This window comes from Leptopilina boulardi, unplaced genomic scaffold, assembly GCF_019393585.1.
Source record: "Leptopilina boulardi isolate dan_hultmark-lab unplaced genomic scaffold, ZJU_Lbou_2.1 LbouV2_262, whole genome shotgun sequence".
In the NCBI taxonomy this organism is placed as follows: domain Eukaryota; kingdom Metazoa; phylum Arthropoda; class Insecta; order Hymenoptera; family Figitidae; genus Leptopilina; species Leptopilina boulardi.
Window position 1 is genome coordinate 169,873 of NW_026137821.1, and position 18,747 is coordinate 188,619.

Genomic DNA, 18,747 nt, shown 5'->3' on the forward strand with positions numbered 1-18,747 from the left:
TGTTGACGGAACCAATTAAAACTATTCAGGCGCCTCTGATTTGAAGTTCCTTCCGGGAAGGAATGTATTTGATACCAGTTGGGCCCTATCCCTGTGAAACCCAATTTAAATATTTATTTTTAAAAATTTGTGAATATTGCACTCCAAGATGCTCCTATGTATTATAAAAAATTCTATACAGGTAATTGTTAATAAAATTAATAATGTACGATACAATTAAACACAACATTTTTAATAAATACCCAGTGACCATAAAGTCTAGTTACGGTACCCCCACAGCACCGAAAATTTCCTAAAGATTTATTTGCAAACTTCGGAAACTTTAATTGCAAAGTTTAGAGAAAATTGTATAAAGATTTAAATGTCCAAAATGAGTAAATGTTTGGCGTAAAACTTGACGGAAGATTTAAATTAAATTTTCCAGAAATTTTCGACACGAAAATTGAGTGAAGATTTAAATTAAAGTTTCGTGAAATGTTTGGCGTAAAAGTTGACTAAAAATTTAAATTAAATATTTATTAAAAATTTATACCGAAAGTTGAGTGAAAATGTAATTTAAATATTCAGTCAATTTTTGTGACGAACATTTCCTAAAAATTTAAATTAAATTTTCAGAAAAGGTTGGACGAAAATATTTGTAAAAAATACAAAAATAATATTTAAGAAGTATTAATATTATTATTAATATTAATAATAATAATAGATAGATAGATCTTTATTATTATTATTATTATTATCAATAAAAAAAATTTACTATCTGGGATTAAAAATAAAATAAATAATATACAAACATTGTTGCTCTGCTTTGATTCACATTGAATCAAGCACTGCATGCTTGTTGAGCAAGAACTTTTGAAAATAAATTATGGGGTGCTGGGGATTGAACCTACATTCGCCGCGCGCTAGCTAAAGACCCTAACCACTACACTACAGATATCTGGCTGAAAAAAAAAATCTTCCACACACTCTACAACTTTATATTATCGACTTTTTAGTCGATAAGTAGGATCACTTGTCTATCAGTAAGTTGTAGAGTGTGTGGAAGATTTTTTTTTTCAGCCAGATATCTGTAGTGTAGTGGTTAGGGTCTTTAGCTAGCGCGCGGCGAATGTAGGTTCAATCCCCAGCACCCCATAATTTGTTTTCAAAAGTTCTTGCTCAACAAGCATGCAGTGCTTGATTCAATGTGAATCAAAGCAGAGCAACAATGTTTGTATATTATTTATTTTATTTTTAATCCCAGATAGTAAATTTTTTTTATTGATAATAATAATAATAATAATAAAGATCTATCTATCTATCTATCTATTATTATTATTACTATTAATAATAATATTAATACTTCTTAAATATTATTTTTGTATTTTTTACAAATATTTTCGTCCAACCTTTTCTGAAAATTTAATTTAAATTTTTAGGAAATGTTCGTCACAAAAATTGACTAAATATTTAAATTACATTTTCACTCAACTTTCGGTATAAATTTTTAATAAATATTTAATTTAAATTTTTAGTCAACTTTTACGCCAAACATTTCACGAAACTTTAATTAAAATCTTCACTCAATTTTCGCGTCGAAAATTTCTGGAAAATTTAATTTAAATCTTCCGTCAAGTTTTACGCCAAACATTTATTCATTTTGGACATTTAAACCTTTATACAATTTTCTCTAAACTTTGCAATTAAAGTTTCCGAAGTTTGCAAATAAATCTTTAGGAAATTTTCAGGAAATTTTCGGTGCTGTGGGGGTACTTTAAAAGTCTAAGGCGTCAATGTATTCACTGCAGTCTAATTGTAGACGGATTATAAGACGCATCGTTTCTTATTTGACTGTCGAATTGTTAACAAATTCAAAAACTGTGTCTTGCCTACAAGTTCAATATATAATTAATTTTAAAAGTGCTGTGATGTAAAAGTGTTTTAAGTGCACAATCTATGGGAGTTATATACGAAGAATATGAAGATGCATATTTATTTTTCACTATTTGGTAAGAGCATTTTTCTTTTCATACGTAAGTAGTTATATGAGTTTCATTAAAATGAATTAGAATGGATTTTTATAATTTAAACTTATTTCTTTGAGGAAACATTGTATTTGTTGAAATGGAATTCAAAATACGTTATACTAACGTCTTTTGTTCAAACATAGATAAACACAAACACAAAACATGATTCGTTTGCATGGATTCCTCGATGGTAAATACGTCTAAAGCCGTGTATGTGATAATTTAAAAAAGAATAGATATATATTTTAACGGCTTTTGAGTAAAATGAGTTGGGCTTATTTTTCACATCTCAAAATAGGCATAATAAATGAATAAGAAAAATAAATTAAGAATAATTTTTTTCAACTTGACTAAGTATAAGCGACATTTTTTACAAAAAAATGTTTGAAACTAAAAATTTTAGTTGGTAAATAATAAGTTCCACAATGCTAATTATTAAATTGAAATTAAAATCATAAAGTGACTTGGGGCCGTTCAAAAAATACGTATCTCTCTTAGGATGACGAGGGGTCGAGCTATTTGTTACGGTTATTTTTTTTATTTAAATAAACTTTTATAATGAAGCGTAAATCAGAAAAAAAGGTCAACATTTCAGAATCGGATCATGTACAACAAAATTATTTATTTTTCAACGATAAATTTTTTTACTTAATATTAATGTGATTAAAATAAGTTTCTACAATTTTTTGTATCAAAAAATTTGTTTTGATAATGTTATTAGCAATTTCATTTTTCTATCAGTATTAAATAAAAAAATAATTTTTTGAAATGAAGTTGATTAATTTAAAAATCAAAAAAGGGTTTTTTTTCTTTAATTTTTATTTTAAAAAATTTTTTTTGTTGTAAGAAATTTTTAAACTTAATAGCTTTTTAAATTAATTATTTGTGAAATTGTAATTTAAAAAATTATGTTCTTAAAGTCTCATAAAAAATTAAAAAATTGTTTAATATTTCATATAAGGTCATTTAGGGTAAATGTAAACAGTAGATATTGCAGCTTAATTTACAGATTTAAAATTCAGTACAACCCCAATATTTTAACCTCAGGTCATCTGCAAGAGGTTCTGAGTATTGCCAATTTTTTATTTTGACAATTGTCAACGCCATACTCCAATTTGTCGCGTAATGCAAAAAAGATTTAAAAACAAAGTTTTACTGTTTCAGTACTTTGTCTCGCATTTGCATAAAAATGAACTGAAAATTCAAACAAAACTTTCTAATTCTTCCTTATTAATGCCTTAACAAAAGCTGAAATTTGACAGTTATTTGCTTTTTCTCTCGAGAAATTCTGTTTTTTTTTTGTACAAGTATAATCGAGCCGAAAATGAAATAGCATCCGCATATTGTTTATGTTTAGACACTAAGTTCTAAATTAAAAAAATATTTAATTGATAAAAGGGGCCATTCAAGTATTACATTCAAGCAAAAATGCTTACAGGGGGAGGGGGGGGGGGTAAAAAACCATGAAAATATGCTTCCGTAATACTTGAATAGCCCCTTAAAGCAATTATTCTTTGACGCAATAATTGTAACATTTTCCAAATACCAATTAATTGATAATTTTTTAAATGAAAATAATGTTTATAAAATTAATTATTAAATATTAAATTAAATATATAATTTAATATAAAATGAATAATGTAAGTGGGGGTTATTTCGATCATGAAGAGTAATTTCACTCAGTGATACTTTTTTTTTGTTAAAATTAGCTTGAAAATAAAATTGGACGATTTTTATTAGTAAATTAAATAATAATTATTCTTATTAATAAAAATATCAAATTTTATGTTATAAATATTTTGAAGAAATAAATTATTAGTCAATTTACCGTTCTACGAGAGAAATAATCCCGATTTACGATAAAAATTAATATTTAATATAAGCAGATATTTTATTGTTAACACTTTAATAACTAAATTTCTTAGCTACATAGATTTTTCATAATTGTAATTATTAATGATTTGAAATAAAAACTACTCAATGCAAGTTAATATTTATTAAAATTTTAAGTACCCATTGAAACATAATATAGCTAAGCGGATGAGTTCTGTTTCGAAAGATTAGAAGAAACAACATTTTTTGAGAGCAAGTGCGGTTCCTGAACGGTAACAGTAGTCCTACGAAGAGAGCCAAATAGTTAATATAAAAACTGTGGACATCCGAACCGAAGATATAGTGTAATCTGAACCAAACCGATTAAGCGCGATTATTCTCTGCTTAAAATTTCGTTCTCTTTCCCATATGTATTCTTTTAGATACACGCAATGTAATGCCTTTGACAAACAAATAATTATGAATAATGTATAATTTTTTTAAAATTTTTTATTTCAACAAATTCATTTTTTAAATTTATACTTTGAAAATAACTTATATCATAATTTAAATTAAAACAATTTGGTTAAATAAAAATCCATGCTAACTAAATTGTATCCCTCAACTAAAAACCTCCAAAAATTGAATTTTTACAGAATTTGTAATTAAATTATTATGCTTTATTTATAATTTTTAATAATTTTACTGCAATTTTGAGAATTTTGTAAAATTTTGCAATTCTAAATTTTAAAATTAATTTTTTTTAATCATCTTTATAAAACAGTGAATATAATATATAATTTTAGTTAAAATTTATAGCATCTGATTTTTTATATAAAGTTAATTTCTTAAATCTTAATACAATGTGTTAGATTTCATTTTATTATAACAATAAGTTTTGAATCACATAAAACCCCTCCTGATTACGCCCCTGTTTTGATTACTGTTTAAAAAAAAGAAAATTGAATGTTGAAAAATAATTATTATTTGAAAATTTTAGGTGATCATTTTAAGAAGTTCAGAAGTGAAATTAAAAATTTTTTTTTTTAAACTTGTATCATAAACCGTTAAAATGTATAGAAACAGAGTAATGAAATATGTCAATGTTAATAGTTTAAAATTGTTATTCATAACAATTATAAACATGTAATAATAATTATATTTTATAATAATAAATCAAATTTTTGAAAAATTCATTTGTATTTTAGGTATTGATAGTTAGAGCTGAACGAAGGAACATCAAGAGAATTATTTTCTTATAAACCAAGATCTTTCACACATAAGGCGATTGTAGTCTAAAATTCTGACACTAGATTTAATTTTGGCCATAATGGATAAATCCTTTTTTATATAAAATATGAAAGGATAGCTGAAATCTTCGTCCGTAAAATTGCATTTTAGAAGCAAAAGGTACCAGAAAAAAAATTATGATTCTTAGTAAATTATAATATACGAATTAAACGAAAACTCAAATTTGACCTGATATATAAAGTTTTAAATTTTACTTGATATTTAGTTTTTACGATTTTTATTTCATTTTTGAAATAATATATTATCGCTAAGATAAGCTTCCTTTAAACATTGCAATTAGTTTCATTCATCAAATTTGTTGTTAGGAAAATTAGTTTTTTCTATCTGTAAACAGACCTTTACTGGGGAAACTGAAACAGCAAATATGGGAGACGACAATGATAATAGCAAGAGGACAAAAAGCAATCCTAAAACAAAAGTCGAAAAAAAAATTAAATTACTACAACTGCAGAACGGTATGTACATTGCAAATAGTAAAAAATTATCTAAAGGTAAAACTTATATGATGTATTCAGCTATTTTGAGAAATTTTAATTAAAATTATGTACAATATAATTTTTTTATTATTCTTTTGTAAGGAATTTAATGTTCTTAAAAAAACAAATCAAAAAATTTTTTTCCCATTTAAATGAAGTTTTTCTAAATCCTTAATTTTTTAGCAAATGTATTTTTTTATTTAAAACAAAATTAACTTAAAATTATTATTTTATTAATTTTAAACTTTTCTTTTTATTAAAAATTATTTTTTTTATTAAAATATGAATCTTTAAAAATTATTATTAAAAGATGTTTGAGGGGACCAGTTTTTTACGGTTTTTTCTAACACATATTTCATTTAAAGAAATTTATTCATAATACTGGAAATTATTTTCATTCAATAAATTTTTAATTTTTTTAATTATTTAATGACTGCAAATTTCTTAGTTATTTTTTAATTTTAGTATATTACAATATGACTTACTGACTTAAAAACTGTACATATAAAGAATGTTTTATTCATTTTGCGAAAAAATTGAAAATTAAAGATTTTTCGATTTTTTTTGTAAAAATGGCACAACTTTTTTTCAAATTAATATTTTTTAATCAATTATACATGTAAATTTGATTTACGCTTAAACATAAAATCCTACAAAAGTTGATTTTGATCCATTCAGCCTATTTTGAGTATTATTAATATATATTCATACGTAAATTATTTTCGCAAAATTTTTGAAATTCTTACTATCTAAAACGAAAAAGTAAACATCTATTTTACAATTATGAAGAATGTACATATAAAAATCTGATATTATTAATATAAAAAAAGATAACAAAAATGTTAAATGCAAGTTTTAAAATATTAAATTAATATAAAAGAATTTTATACAACAAAAAAATTATATTTTTTCTTATTATTAGTCCAGTAAATTTTTTGTTACTGATGTAAACAAAAAATATTTGTCATAAATATGTATTGAAATGAAAATAAATTTCATAATCTACATTTGTAAATAATCTGATTCAAAAACACAGCAATTAACAATATCTTAAAAAATTAACATAAATTATAACATTTTTTTCAAGAAATTATCTTTTTTATCTATCAGTATTGTGATTATATGTTAAATATGCATAATCATTTTTTGTCAATTTCCATACATAATAAATTATAAATTAAAAAATTAATTAATTAATTTAACTAATAAATTAAAAAATTATAAAAAAATTTTTTTAATTGCATATAAAAATAGTTCAATAAATACAAGAAGAAATTAAAAAAATCTTTGTTATTTTTTAATTCAGTTTTTGTTTACTTCTTAATTATTTTAATTTATTTATATTTTATTATTATTTATGTATTTATTTATTCTTTAATTTAATTTTTAATAAAACTGTTAATGAATTCTTTTAATTAATAAAATTACATGCGGCATGGAAATATTTAATTTTTATTTATTAATTGCTGTATTAGCAGCAGACAAATGGCAGTCATTATTCAATTTCTTTATCATTGACCGGTACTGCAATGTACATTTGATTATCCAGCTCCATAAATATACAAACATTGATAAGTTTTTCTACAGGGATAGCTTTTAAATTGTTTGTAGAATGACACTTTTGCAAATATTTGCAACTATTGTAATTGAAATTTTGATCGCCTATAGCCAAAAACACGTTGTCGCTTACAATTCTTTCAATAATTGCATAGTGGTAAACTACACAATTACATTCATTATAACAATTGCACATTAGCACTTTTACAAAGCATCTAATCGTACCGAAATTACGTTCTTCATCTTCGATAAATTGAGCGACAGAAGATTGAGTTTGTAAATCGCGTCTATACATTGAAGAAACGTACAATTTGTCATTTTTTAACAATCGTAAATATTTATAAATGCGAGTTACCAGATAAATAAGTATTTCACTTTCTCTTAGTGTGTTTGCTATCATATGCGGTATTTCTTGAAATTGTTTATATGTACCAACACTGTACCCTCCGTTGCATACATTTTCTATAATTTTGACTTGCTTTTTTCCTGAAATACAAAAGTCCCGTATTTTCCCTTCTGGTAACTCTTCAATTAATCCCATCATTTTTATTAATTGACTATGTGAGTTAGCAATTTGAGTATCTATGTGCCATGTCCCGTGTATCAAATTGATTAATTTGCCGTTTATGTTTTCGTATTCATAACAAAAATAGGCCCACAATGGTCCTAGGTTCCTAACACAATTGCATAAGTGCAATAGCAAATGGATATTTATTGTACAGAATTCAATTCCATAGAGGGTTTCAAATTCTCGGACAAATCTATGCAATAGATGATCGGCTATTACAATTTCACCTTCGATTATTTTGTCAGAACTTAAAATCGTAATGGCTGTAACCAAGCGTAAATAATGTTCAAAATAATCTAAACGCATCACTCCTTCAAATACTGGAATAGAGTAATAAAAAAAGAACATTTTTAGTTCTGATGCTTTCCAGTGTATTAAATCTGTTACAGAGCGTGGCATGCGATGCACAAATTTCGGCGGTTTTATACTTTTTAATTTTTCATCGATGGTATCAATGACATTATACAAGGAAAAAGGATAATTACGGTAGGTTTTGTCAAAAAATAAAGTAAATAATTTTTTTGCGACTCCTCCATCTACGCCATGCATTCTATCAATTGCCATGCCTCTAATAAAATCTGGCATAATTCTTGAGAATGTTGTATGACCTTTTACCTCTCTGACAGGCACCCCTGGTCGCGCCTGATAAGCATCCTGGACAGTTTGATCCGTTGTTCGCAAAATTATATTATTTTCATACGGATACACATGTACATGACTTGTCGGTCCTAATTCGACTCTAAACCCTTACATAAGCAAGCAGAGCAACCATAATGACCATTATATTGCATCATATTTAGGCACTGGCATTTTGCTGGTAAATCACAAGTTCCCATAAGGATAACTCCTTTGACTGTTATTCTATTTCTGTCCGGTAGAATAATTTCAATTCCATTAAATAATTTTTCTATCTGTGGTCGAAATTTATAAATGACAGTATTCATATTTGGCTTTCGGTTGCCATACCAAAAACCAACAAGTAATGTATTATGACGTTTTTTTCTATCTTTGAATGGTAATTCATTGATTGTTAAATATACCGGCCATATTGAAACATGAGAGGATTTAAAAACTGGAATGCCATCAGTATACCAGCTTAAGGAAATGTTATTAGGATTACTTAAAAACCCATTATCAAACCACATTCTATACAAGCTTCCATCGTAAATATCCGAAATAATATTAGGGATATACGGTCTTTGAATTCTTAATTGAAGAGAATTGAAAAATCCAGGTCTTAAATACATTTCTTGTAATTGATTTAGAAATGGCAATTCGACAAAGTAGGAATACTTACTTCTTGGACAAGTACTAAAGTAAAGAAAGTTTCACGCAACTTCACGCAGTCGCGCAACTTCTCAACTCTGAAGACTTAAACTGTTTTTCGTGATAAAGAGTGTAACATGCCGAGAGGAAAAAAAAAAGTTTGCTCTTATTTGGTGGGTAGAATCCCATGAAAAAGACGTTGTGCCATTATCAATGGTTCCTAAAAAGCAACAAAAATTGGAAACAGTCATTAAACTCACATGGAGAAATTTCCAAACAAAACTGGATGTAAAAGCGGATGCAAAGTTGCTTGCAATAGGTGGTATGTATTATTATCATATTTATATACAAGAAAAATTGCTGTACGTAATAATTAAAAAACCTCGTTAAAAAATAAGAAGTGATTTAATGTAAATAATTACAAAATTAACTTTAGAATGACATATTATATTTAGTACACTGTAAAAAAAGTTTTCTTAAAAAATTAATATTTTCCAATTTTTACTTGTAATTAAAAAGTCATGTTCAAAATAAAAAGTACAATAATCAAAATGCTGGCTTTACAAACATTTATGAAAATCATATAATAAAATAAACTTACCACATTCAGTGTTTTTATTACTATTATTATTGTTAGTCTATAAAATTCAGTGTCAAATATAGGTATTACTCAAAAAATCACGAAAAAGGGTTTTAAATTTTATAACAATTTACACTAAACATTTTTTAGTGAGAAGTTTTCAAGAAAATGTTAAAGTATAAATATACTTTCACCTTGATTAAAGGTTGATTTTTATTCATTTAAAAGGAAAATCTATTTTTGTTGAATATTTTTAAAGTAATGAAGAATAAAAAATAAAAAATTAGAGATATTGCGAGTATTGAGAGATGATTTTCATTGTGTATTTTCATTTAAATAATAGCAAACATAACCTAATTTTTTTCTTAGGTCCTTTTTCTGATTTCGCGTGACATATACTTTTTTTACTTTTACTTCATTTTTTCTGATATTTCTTAATTCAATTAATTATTCTGCATGGGACTTAAAAAAATAAAAACTAAAAATCTTGGATAAAATTTTTTTATTTAGATGATGAAGTGGAATTACATAAAATAATTGTAACGGATTCTGGAGAGTTACATAATTCAACACAGAAAATTTTTCTCGGGAAGTGACAAAACACCAAAAATCTCTTAAGGAATCAACGAAAATAAACAATGATTTTAAACGGTCGAATTTAAGAAAGCAGGAGGAACAAATCGGATTGGACAAGACAATTTTTTCTTCAACGTCTGGGACATCGAAGAGTCAAAATTCTAACATTCATTCTCCATTTCTCCAAAGTACAATGAATAATCCAATTGCATCTACATCTAAAGTATTGGATAATCAGACATTTGATTCATATTCGTTTTCAAATTTAAATTACGATTATCATCGCTCAGCCTGTGAATTATCTGCGGAACAACCAATATCGTACCAGCCATATTTTGCGCCATCACAGTCATCTTACAAGACATTTCATCAAACAGCAACATCACCATCACTTTCCTCTATCGTAAACGACATGCCAAATTTTTCTAATGATGTTTCTCTAATAAGTCCAGTCAAATCGTTTGAAGCAACACTGCCAACCTCTTCAGCTTCATTACATATTATGGAGAATGTTAATCCACCATCGACATCTTACACTACTTCAAATCATATAAATAGATCAGGAACATTAAATGAATTAAATATTGTATCATTACAACCAGAAAAGAATGTTAATCCACCGTCGACATCTTACACTACTTCAAATCATATAAATAGATCAGGAACATTAAATGAATTAAATATTGTATCATTACAACCAGAAAAGCCATCGGATACAGAACTTTCAACAATATCAACATTTCAACAAACTTTAACAAACGAAAACTCAATATCAACATTTTCACAAGCTTTAACAATTGAAAACCCAATATCAACAGCTCAAGAAGGACTTGAGCAATCAGAACAAATTCCTGAGAGAGGAAAATCAACCAATATAGGGCCTGGAACTATTTTTTATGGCATTAAATTAGGAACAGGTAAGTAAATTGTACATGCTCTCCGAGATTGATGCTTTGAACTTTTGATAAATTATTTATTGAATATTTATATGAATATTTATTGAATAATAAATTGATCTCTAATAATAATGTAATTTTTTTACACTAACTGAAAATGATATTTTTCGCCAAGAGCATCTATTGGAAGCCATGAAAAATGGATATTAATTCTGTTAAATTGTTTCCGGTAAATATGATAATTATTTTAAATTACTTTTTTTGGTTAATATAATTAAAGTTACAAACAAATCAATAGTTTGATTCTATATTAGGTTACTAAGGGAATTTCAAAACAAAAGATTTTTTAAAAATATTAATAGAATAATTTATTGTTCACTTTTTACCGATGTTTTGCGTAATGATCAAACAGATTTTAATGAAACAATAATACCGGATGATTTTTATGTTCCGGGCTCCAACATTTTTTTAATTTAATTTTTTATCGTTTTTTAAACAAAAATAATAGAAAAAAGATATTTTTTATCATCCTGTATATGATTTTAAATAATAGTAGGTGTAGATTCTTGTAATTAAGTATATAGCAAAAGTCTGAATTGTCGAATTCGTCTAATCATGAGGAATTATTTCTTATTACTAAATTTATAAAACTAATTCGTTTCAAAAAAATGTGTAAAATAGTATAACGTAATATGGGAACGACCCCTAAATAAAAAAATTAGTACTTTAAACAATCAAAACATATTTTTAAAATGAAGTGAATTTAATTATCAAAACCTATTGTTGTTTGCCACTAAGTCAATTTTTAAATTATTAGTTGAATAATTTCTAATATTATCAAATTAAAAATTTGAACATCTCTTCTATGATTGATTTTTTTTTATTAAATTTATTTTGTTTGTTTTTATTACAGTAAATTTGCTTTTTAATACATTTGTTTCATTAAAATGAAACCAACAGTTACAAATAAATAAATATATATAAATGACAACAATTTCAAGAAACATAATAATAATAAATATTTTTTAATGATTCAAAAAATCATTTAGGTTAGAACTAATATCCTTAATAGTTAACTATAAATTATGATTAATTTGTGTTTTAATCTTTTTGTAATTAGTAATAATTTCGTTTACTTTTTGTACATACAGATATCCAAATCATTTATGGAAGCAAATGAAAATAAAGTAAGACAACTAAATCTTTTTTTAATAATAATTAAAACCTAATTGTAACAGTGATTTATGTTTTACATTTTTTCTATTCTAGGTGGAAATAGCTCCAAACTGTGGAATATACTTATCTAAAAGTCGAAAGGAATTTATTGAAAAATGTGCTATATTTAAAGAGGATTGGAAAATTATTCCAAGAGAAACGCTCTTGGAAATTTATGGCCAAAGTATTGCTAATTATTCGGCAACAGGAAAACGGACGGAAAGACAGGGGATTGATTTCAGATTATTTAAAGGACTACTAGGTAATTACATTTTTATATATTCAGGCTTCACAGGGCCCTATTCCCCTATTTTAAAAAATTCCCCTTTTTCTCTTTTTTTATGAATATTTCCCCTATTTTATGTTAAAACTTGAATATTATTTAATAAATATTTATATTATATATATTTAATACAAAATATTTAATAATATTTAATAAAACTCCAAATTTGAACCAAAATATTACAAGCCTCGGATTGAAAACTTTTTTTCATCAGAAAATTTATTAAAAATTTTTTTTTAAATTTAATTTAAATAAATTAAAAATTTCAGTTTCTTTGAAAATACGAATAAAATAAGGTTTTATATATTTTACAAGACGGTTTTCGGTTTGATAAAATACAAAATTTCTTTGTATTTTTCAAGAAAAAATTAGTTTAGAAGTAATTTTCATTCTGTGAAAAATTAATTTTAAAATAAGTTTAAAAAATAAAAAGCGTTTATTTATTCTATGTATGTAATTCAAATTTTTATAAAACATTGAAAATAACATAAAAATAAATAAATTACTATACTGGGAAAATCTCTCCTTTAAATCTCACTTTTCTCTATAAATTTATCATCATTTGGAAAAAAATGTTGGTTTCTATACTTTCTATATTTTAAGATATTGTTTATTTATAAAAAAACGGGTGGTTTCCAAATTTTCACCGGTAGTGTAAATTAAGACAACTTTAAAGGATTTTGGTTAAGGAAAATATACATTTATATTTTATATTATTTTTCCCCTTTTTTCAAACAAAATTTCCCCTATTCCCCTTTTTTTAGTCAATTTTATGTTATGAAGCCTGTATATTTTAACATATAAATATTATTTACATTCACAATTCAACAAAATCCACTATCTACTTTAGAATTACATGAAATCTTGTTACTTACTTTATAGATTGGATAAATGTTGCAACAAAGCAACCAATTTTAAAGTCGGATTTAATTGAGTTCATAAATAAGTTGGCGTCCAATAAAAGGAAGTATCAATTGGAAAAAAATGCCAAAAACTCCCCGATAAAAAAAGTCATTAAAAATAATTATTATTAAATTATTATTATTTATTATTAAATTTATTCGCATTACCCAGCGTAAGGCTTGTAAAATTCAATTACCATTAACATATTTTTGTTTTAATTAAATTAAATTTATTCCTTCTTTTGTAATAATAAATCAAAGTTTTCTATTATCTCAATTGTTTACACTAAATGTATATATTCCTCTGCCTTGTTTTACATTGTCATTTGGATCTATTTTTAAAAAAATCGAATACTTTTTTGAAAAACTATACTTTTATATGGATTGTTTTAGACTAAATATGTATTTTTAAAATATTTTAAATAAATTGATAATATTATAAATATAATTAATGTAATATAAAAGTTTTTAAATTAATGTATTCGATTTTTAAAATACGTCTAAATGACAATGAAATTATTTTTTTTTATATTTTAGATTTTTTCTGCGTACACCTTTTTAAGGTTTTTACGCTTTCTATCCCCCATCTTAACAATGAAATTATATTTAATCCTAATTATTATTATTAATATTATTATTATTGTATTTGTAGAATAAGGTAGTTTAACTTGTAACGTAAAGTAATGTCATTGTTTAAAATGAAGGATTACGTGAAGACAAGCTATGCATTGAAGTCAAAGGAGAGAATCATTTTCGTTAAAAAAGTTTTTAAAACTAATTTTTGAACAGAATTTTAATGGTAAAATATTTTTTATTTGTCGAAATCTATTTCTTAAAACAATAAAAAATAATTTTTTTATTTTATTGTTTTAAAAAATAGATTTCGACAAAGAAAAAAATATTTTACCACTACACTTAGGTTCAAAAAGTAGTTTTTAAAAAGTCATTTTAAGAAAACTGATTCGCTCCATTGACTAAATACATTGCTTATCTTTTCGAAATCCTCCATTTTGAAAAATGACGTAACGCTTCGTCACAAGTTGGACTACCTTACAGGATCAGTAGGTTGAAAGTAGGGTACAGGAGGATTGAATATATAGGGTTTCTAGCGTGAATGTAGAGTTCACAAAGTGTATAACTAGACTCTACTTTGACGATTTTCATGGAAGATAGGTAAATTTACTCTATCGTTTGGACTCAAAGTAGGTCCTAAATTGTATTAAAGTTAAAACCTACTTTACTGCTCCTGAAACTTAATAGAATCTGAAAATTCAGGTTGAAAGTAGTGTTTAAATTTCGACTCGGGTTAGAAAAAAGTGTTTTCCTCGCCTCCCATACTCCACCATACTTGGCCCATACTTCGCCCATAGTTCAGAAATTTGGAAAAAAGTGTTTTCCTCGCCTCCCATACTCCACCATACTTGGCCCATACTTCGCCCATAGTTCAGAAATTTGGAAAAAAGTGTTTTCTTCCCCTCCCATATTTTGCCATACTTGACGCATAGTTCGCCCATAGTTCAAAAAGTTCGATAAAATTGTTTTTCTCGCCGCCCATACTTCCCTATACTTCGCCATACTTTGCCCATAGTTCGCCCATAGTTGGAGAATTGGATTAAAAATGATATATTTGATAGAAATAAAAAATTTCATACATAAACTTACCAAACTTTCGGTAATTTTTCTTTTCGTTTTTCAATTATAACCACTGTTAGCAATGTTCCGGCAATTTTTATAAAATTTAAAAAAAGCAATTTAATCCGTAACAAAATTGATTTATATTTAGCCCATTGTTCAAGAGAGATTACCATAGTTTGCCTATATTTCAGATTTTTAAAAATTTTTCTAGAGTTTTATTGTATAAAAATTATATTTTTTGCCCATAGTTCAAAAGAGTTTGGAGAACTTCGCCCATAGTTCAGTTTTGTTGTCTTGGTTAAATTGTCTAAAAATTTTATTTCTACTTTGTCCATAGCTCGGCAAGAGCTCGCCCATAGTTTGAATTATTTTAATTTCATTAAGTTTCGATTCCTGAAAATTATATTTTTATTCTGCCCATAGTTCAAGAGATACTCATGCACGATAAGTATCTTTCTTGTGAAATCGAGTTCACGAAGGGTGAATGAATTTTTCCTGAAATTGATCACATTAAAAATAAAATCAAAAAATAAATAAAAAAAGTAAAAAATGAAATAAATACTTAGAAGGCAAAAAAAGAAAACAGTGAAAATTTGAAAGTATCATATAAAAAATAATAAATTAAAAAATAAAAATTATTTAAAATGAAAAATGTAGTAACTTTTAAATGATCAAATAAAAATGATATAAATAAAAGTAAATTGATAAATTTAAATAGTTTAATTTTAATTTTGAATCCGGTATTAAGGAATTTTTTTGTACTCAAAAAATGTTTGGATTTCATTTAAATTCTGTAATATTTGACATTTTTCTAAAGAGGCGTTTCATTTTTCATAGATACGCTGTACATTTTGTAGCAGATTGGCTTGTATTTTTTGTTAAATAAATTTCCAAAAAGCATAGATGAGGATAAAGTGAACAATTAAAATATTGATTATAAATATGAATGCGCGTGAAGACTTGGCGATCGGAATTTATTGGAGCAAACATCTTCGCAGACTTCTGTTAATTCCGTAATGAATGAGGGAAATCAAAATTACTATTAATGTCACTATGAGGCTCCTAAATGCCTCAATGATAATAACAAAGAGAGGGTGAAACATGCCATTGACAATGCTCGTTCTTGTGTCGTAAAATGCATTCAAAACATCAGCCTTGGTAAGTGAAAATAGTAAATTAAATTATGAAAAAAATAGAAAATTTAACTTTTATAGAAAATGTGATTACAACTCCAAAAAATATTTAAAACCAAAACTATGAAAAAATGGGGGGCTAACTCTGCTGGGGATCGAAACCTAGGCCCCATCAATTGCCGGTTGATTGCTCTTCCACTGAGGTACAGAGGTCCACATCCAACACATTTTTATAGCTTTACCGACTTATACTCAAGATGTTTACCTTCTTCGGTTTTAGTGTTTTTTAAATTTTCCCGGAACTTGCTATGATTGGCAATTCTGTTTGTGAATAATTCCGGGAAAATTTAAAAAACTCCAAAAAAATTATTTTTTAACAAAACATTTATTTTCAAAATTTTCATTTTTCAAATTTAATATTAAAAATTTTCATTTTTCAATATTTTAAATCATTTTTTCAAAATTTAAGAAAGTTGCCCATGAAGCAATTAAATTATTTAAAAAAAAATTTTGAAAAGAAATTGAGTTAAAAATTGCTAGAATATACGCAATTCAGGGAATGTTCTTCATTATGAAAAAAAAGCATCATGTGCTCACTTTGCGGAACAGAGGAGAATTAAGTGTTGCAGATAAAAACTGTAAACTATTCTTAGAGAAGATCACTTTCAGCAGCCATTTTCTAAAATTCTATTAAAAATCATTATTTCTAATTATTGTGAGTAATGTATTTGATTATAAAAAAATGTTATGTAATAAATATTTTTCTTTCTTTAAAAAAAATCTCTGAAATAAACCTTAAATTCAGTAGAACCCAGATAACAAAGGTCTCCGGCCCGACCGGCACGCTGTGGCCGAGACACCGAGTGTAAGCTGTGACGCTGCGATTTAACTAGCACTTGCTGGTGCACTTGTTGTAGATCAAGCGGGCTAGCAATGGGCTAGAGAATTCGCTTACACATTATCTAGACCGTGAGCTCGCTGAGACCCAGCAAATGGCTAGATTTTATTAATCCCAATTTATTAATTAAATTACATGTACTTACAAATAAAATAAATATATAATAGGAAATAAAGTTAAAATAATAAAATTTCAATGTTCACATAAAAATGCGTTAGTCAAAGAAATGTTTTGTATTTGTTCTAGAATTTTTATTATAAAAGAATTTTTTTCGTTATGAAACACACTATACAAAAATAATTACTGTTTAAAAAATTTTTTGCTTTTAATAATTTTTCAAATTCATTATTTATAAAATGTTAATATAAAATTATATTCCTTATGTCCCATTAAAAATTTGTTTTATATTTCACGTACATTTTTAAGTATAAAACACCCAAGAAAAAATTTTACCGAATAAGAAATAGATTACACTGTGTTACAAAAAATAAAAAAGTAAAATTACTTTGAATCAGACCTACCTCAACTTGTTCGCCTTGAAAAACTGAAAAAAATGGTGTATATTAAATTGCTGAAACACCCCCAAAATTTCATTTTAGAGCCAAAAAACCGATTTTTTGTAGTTTATGTATAAAATATCTTGTAACTTGGTCATTTTTGGTCCGATTTCAATGATTTTTTTTCATTTTAAAGCTGAAAATCCGCACTTTCCACTACTGGTAGGTGTTTTTTTTATAATTAAAAATTAAGACATAAAATTTAAAAAAAGATCGAAAATTGTAATTTTTAAAGGAATTTTTTAACTTTAACACCAATTTTTGGCCCAAAATAGTATTTGAACTATTTTTTGTTAATTATACGTTTAAAGTGTATTTAATTCTGCGTCGAATGCGATGTTTTCGAAGAGAATTCGTTAAAAATTGACTAAGTTATTCAATTTTTTGTTTTCGCAGTCATATTATTAAATTTATGCCTGATGCAGTATTTTCTTTTTTTCTGCCATTAGTTGTTACTGTTGCTTTGTTATTAATTTCTAACAACTTTTTTTGTGTTTTAACAATACAGAGAATTATTTTTTTAATTTAAATATTAAGCATTAACGATAAAACACAAGAAGATAAAATCTAAAAATTTAAATATTACACATTAATGATTAATTATTTTTCATAGTTTTGTTAAAACAACTTTTTTCCTAAAATTATATTACATACAATTTTTTTTAAAAAGCAATGCATTGTTTTATTTGCATTTTTCACAAGTTGCCTATTAGCCGTATAATGTTGAAACAAATGCAAATGACATTTGTGACAGATCGTGCTTTGGTTACTGGTTACTCTTTGACTCGGGTTATAGTTTGAATTTATTAAATTTCATTCGTTTATTGGAATTGTTTTAATATACATGTAGTTTTTTCATAAAATTTGGTGCCCCTTGTCGATTTGAAGAAGACAAAATGTGTGATAAACGTAATAGTTTTTGTTATATATGTGGTTCTTTTGTGGACAGTAGCCATCGGTACAAATTCGAAAATAGCAAAGTTGCCGTTGAAGAATATAATAAATTATTTAAGACTTCCTATGACGGCAGTTCATGGTATGAGCCGGAGTACATCTGTCAACTTTGCTTAACAATA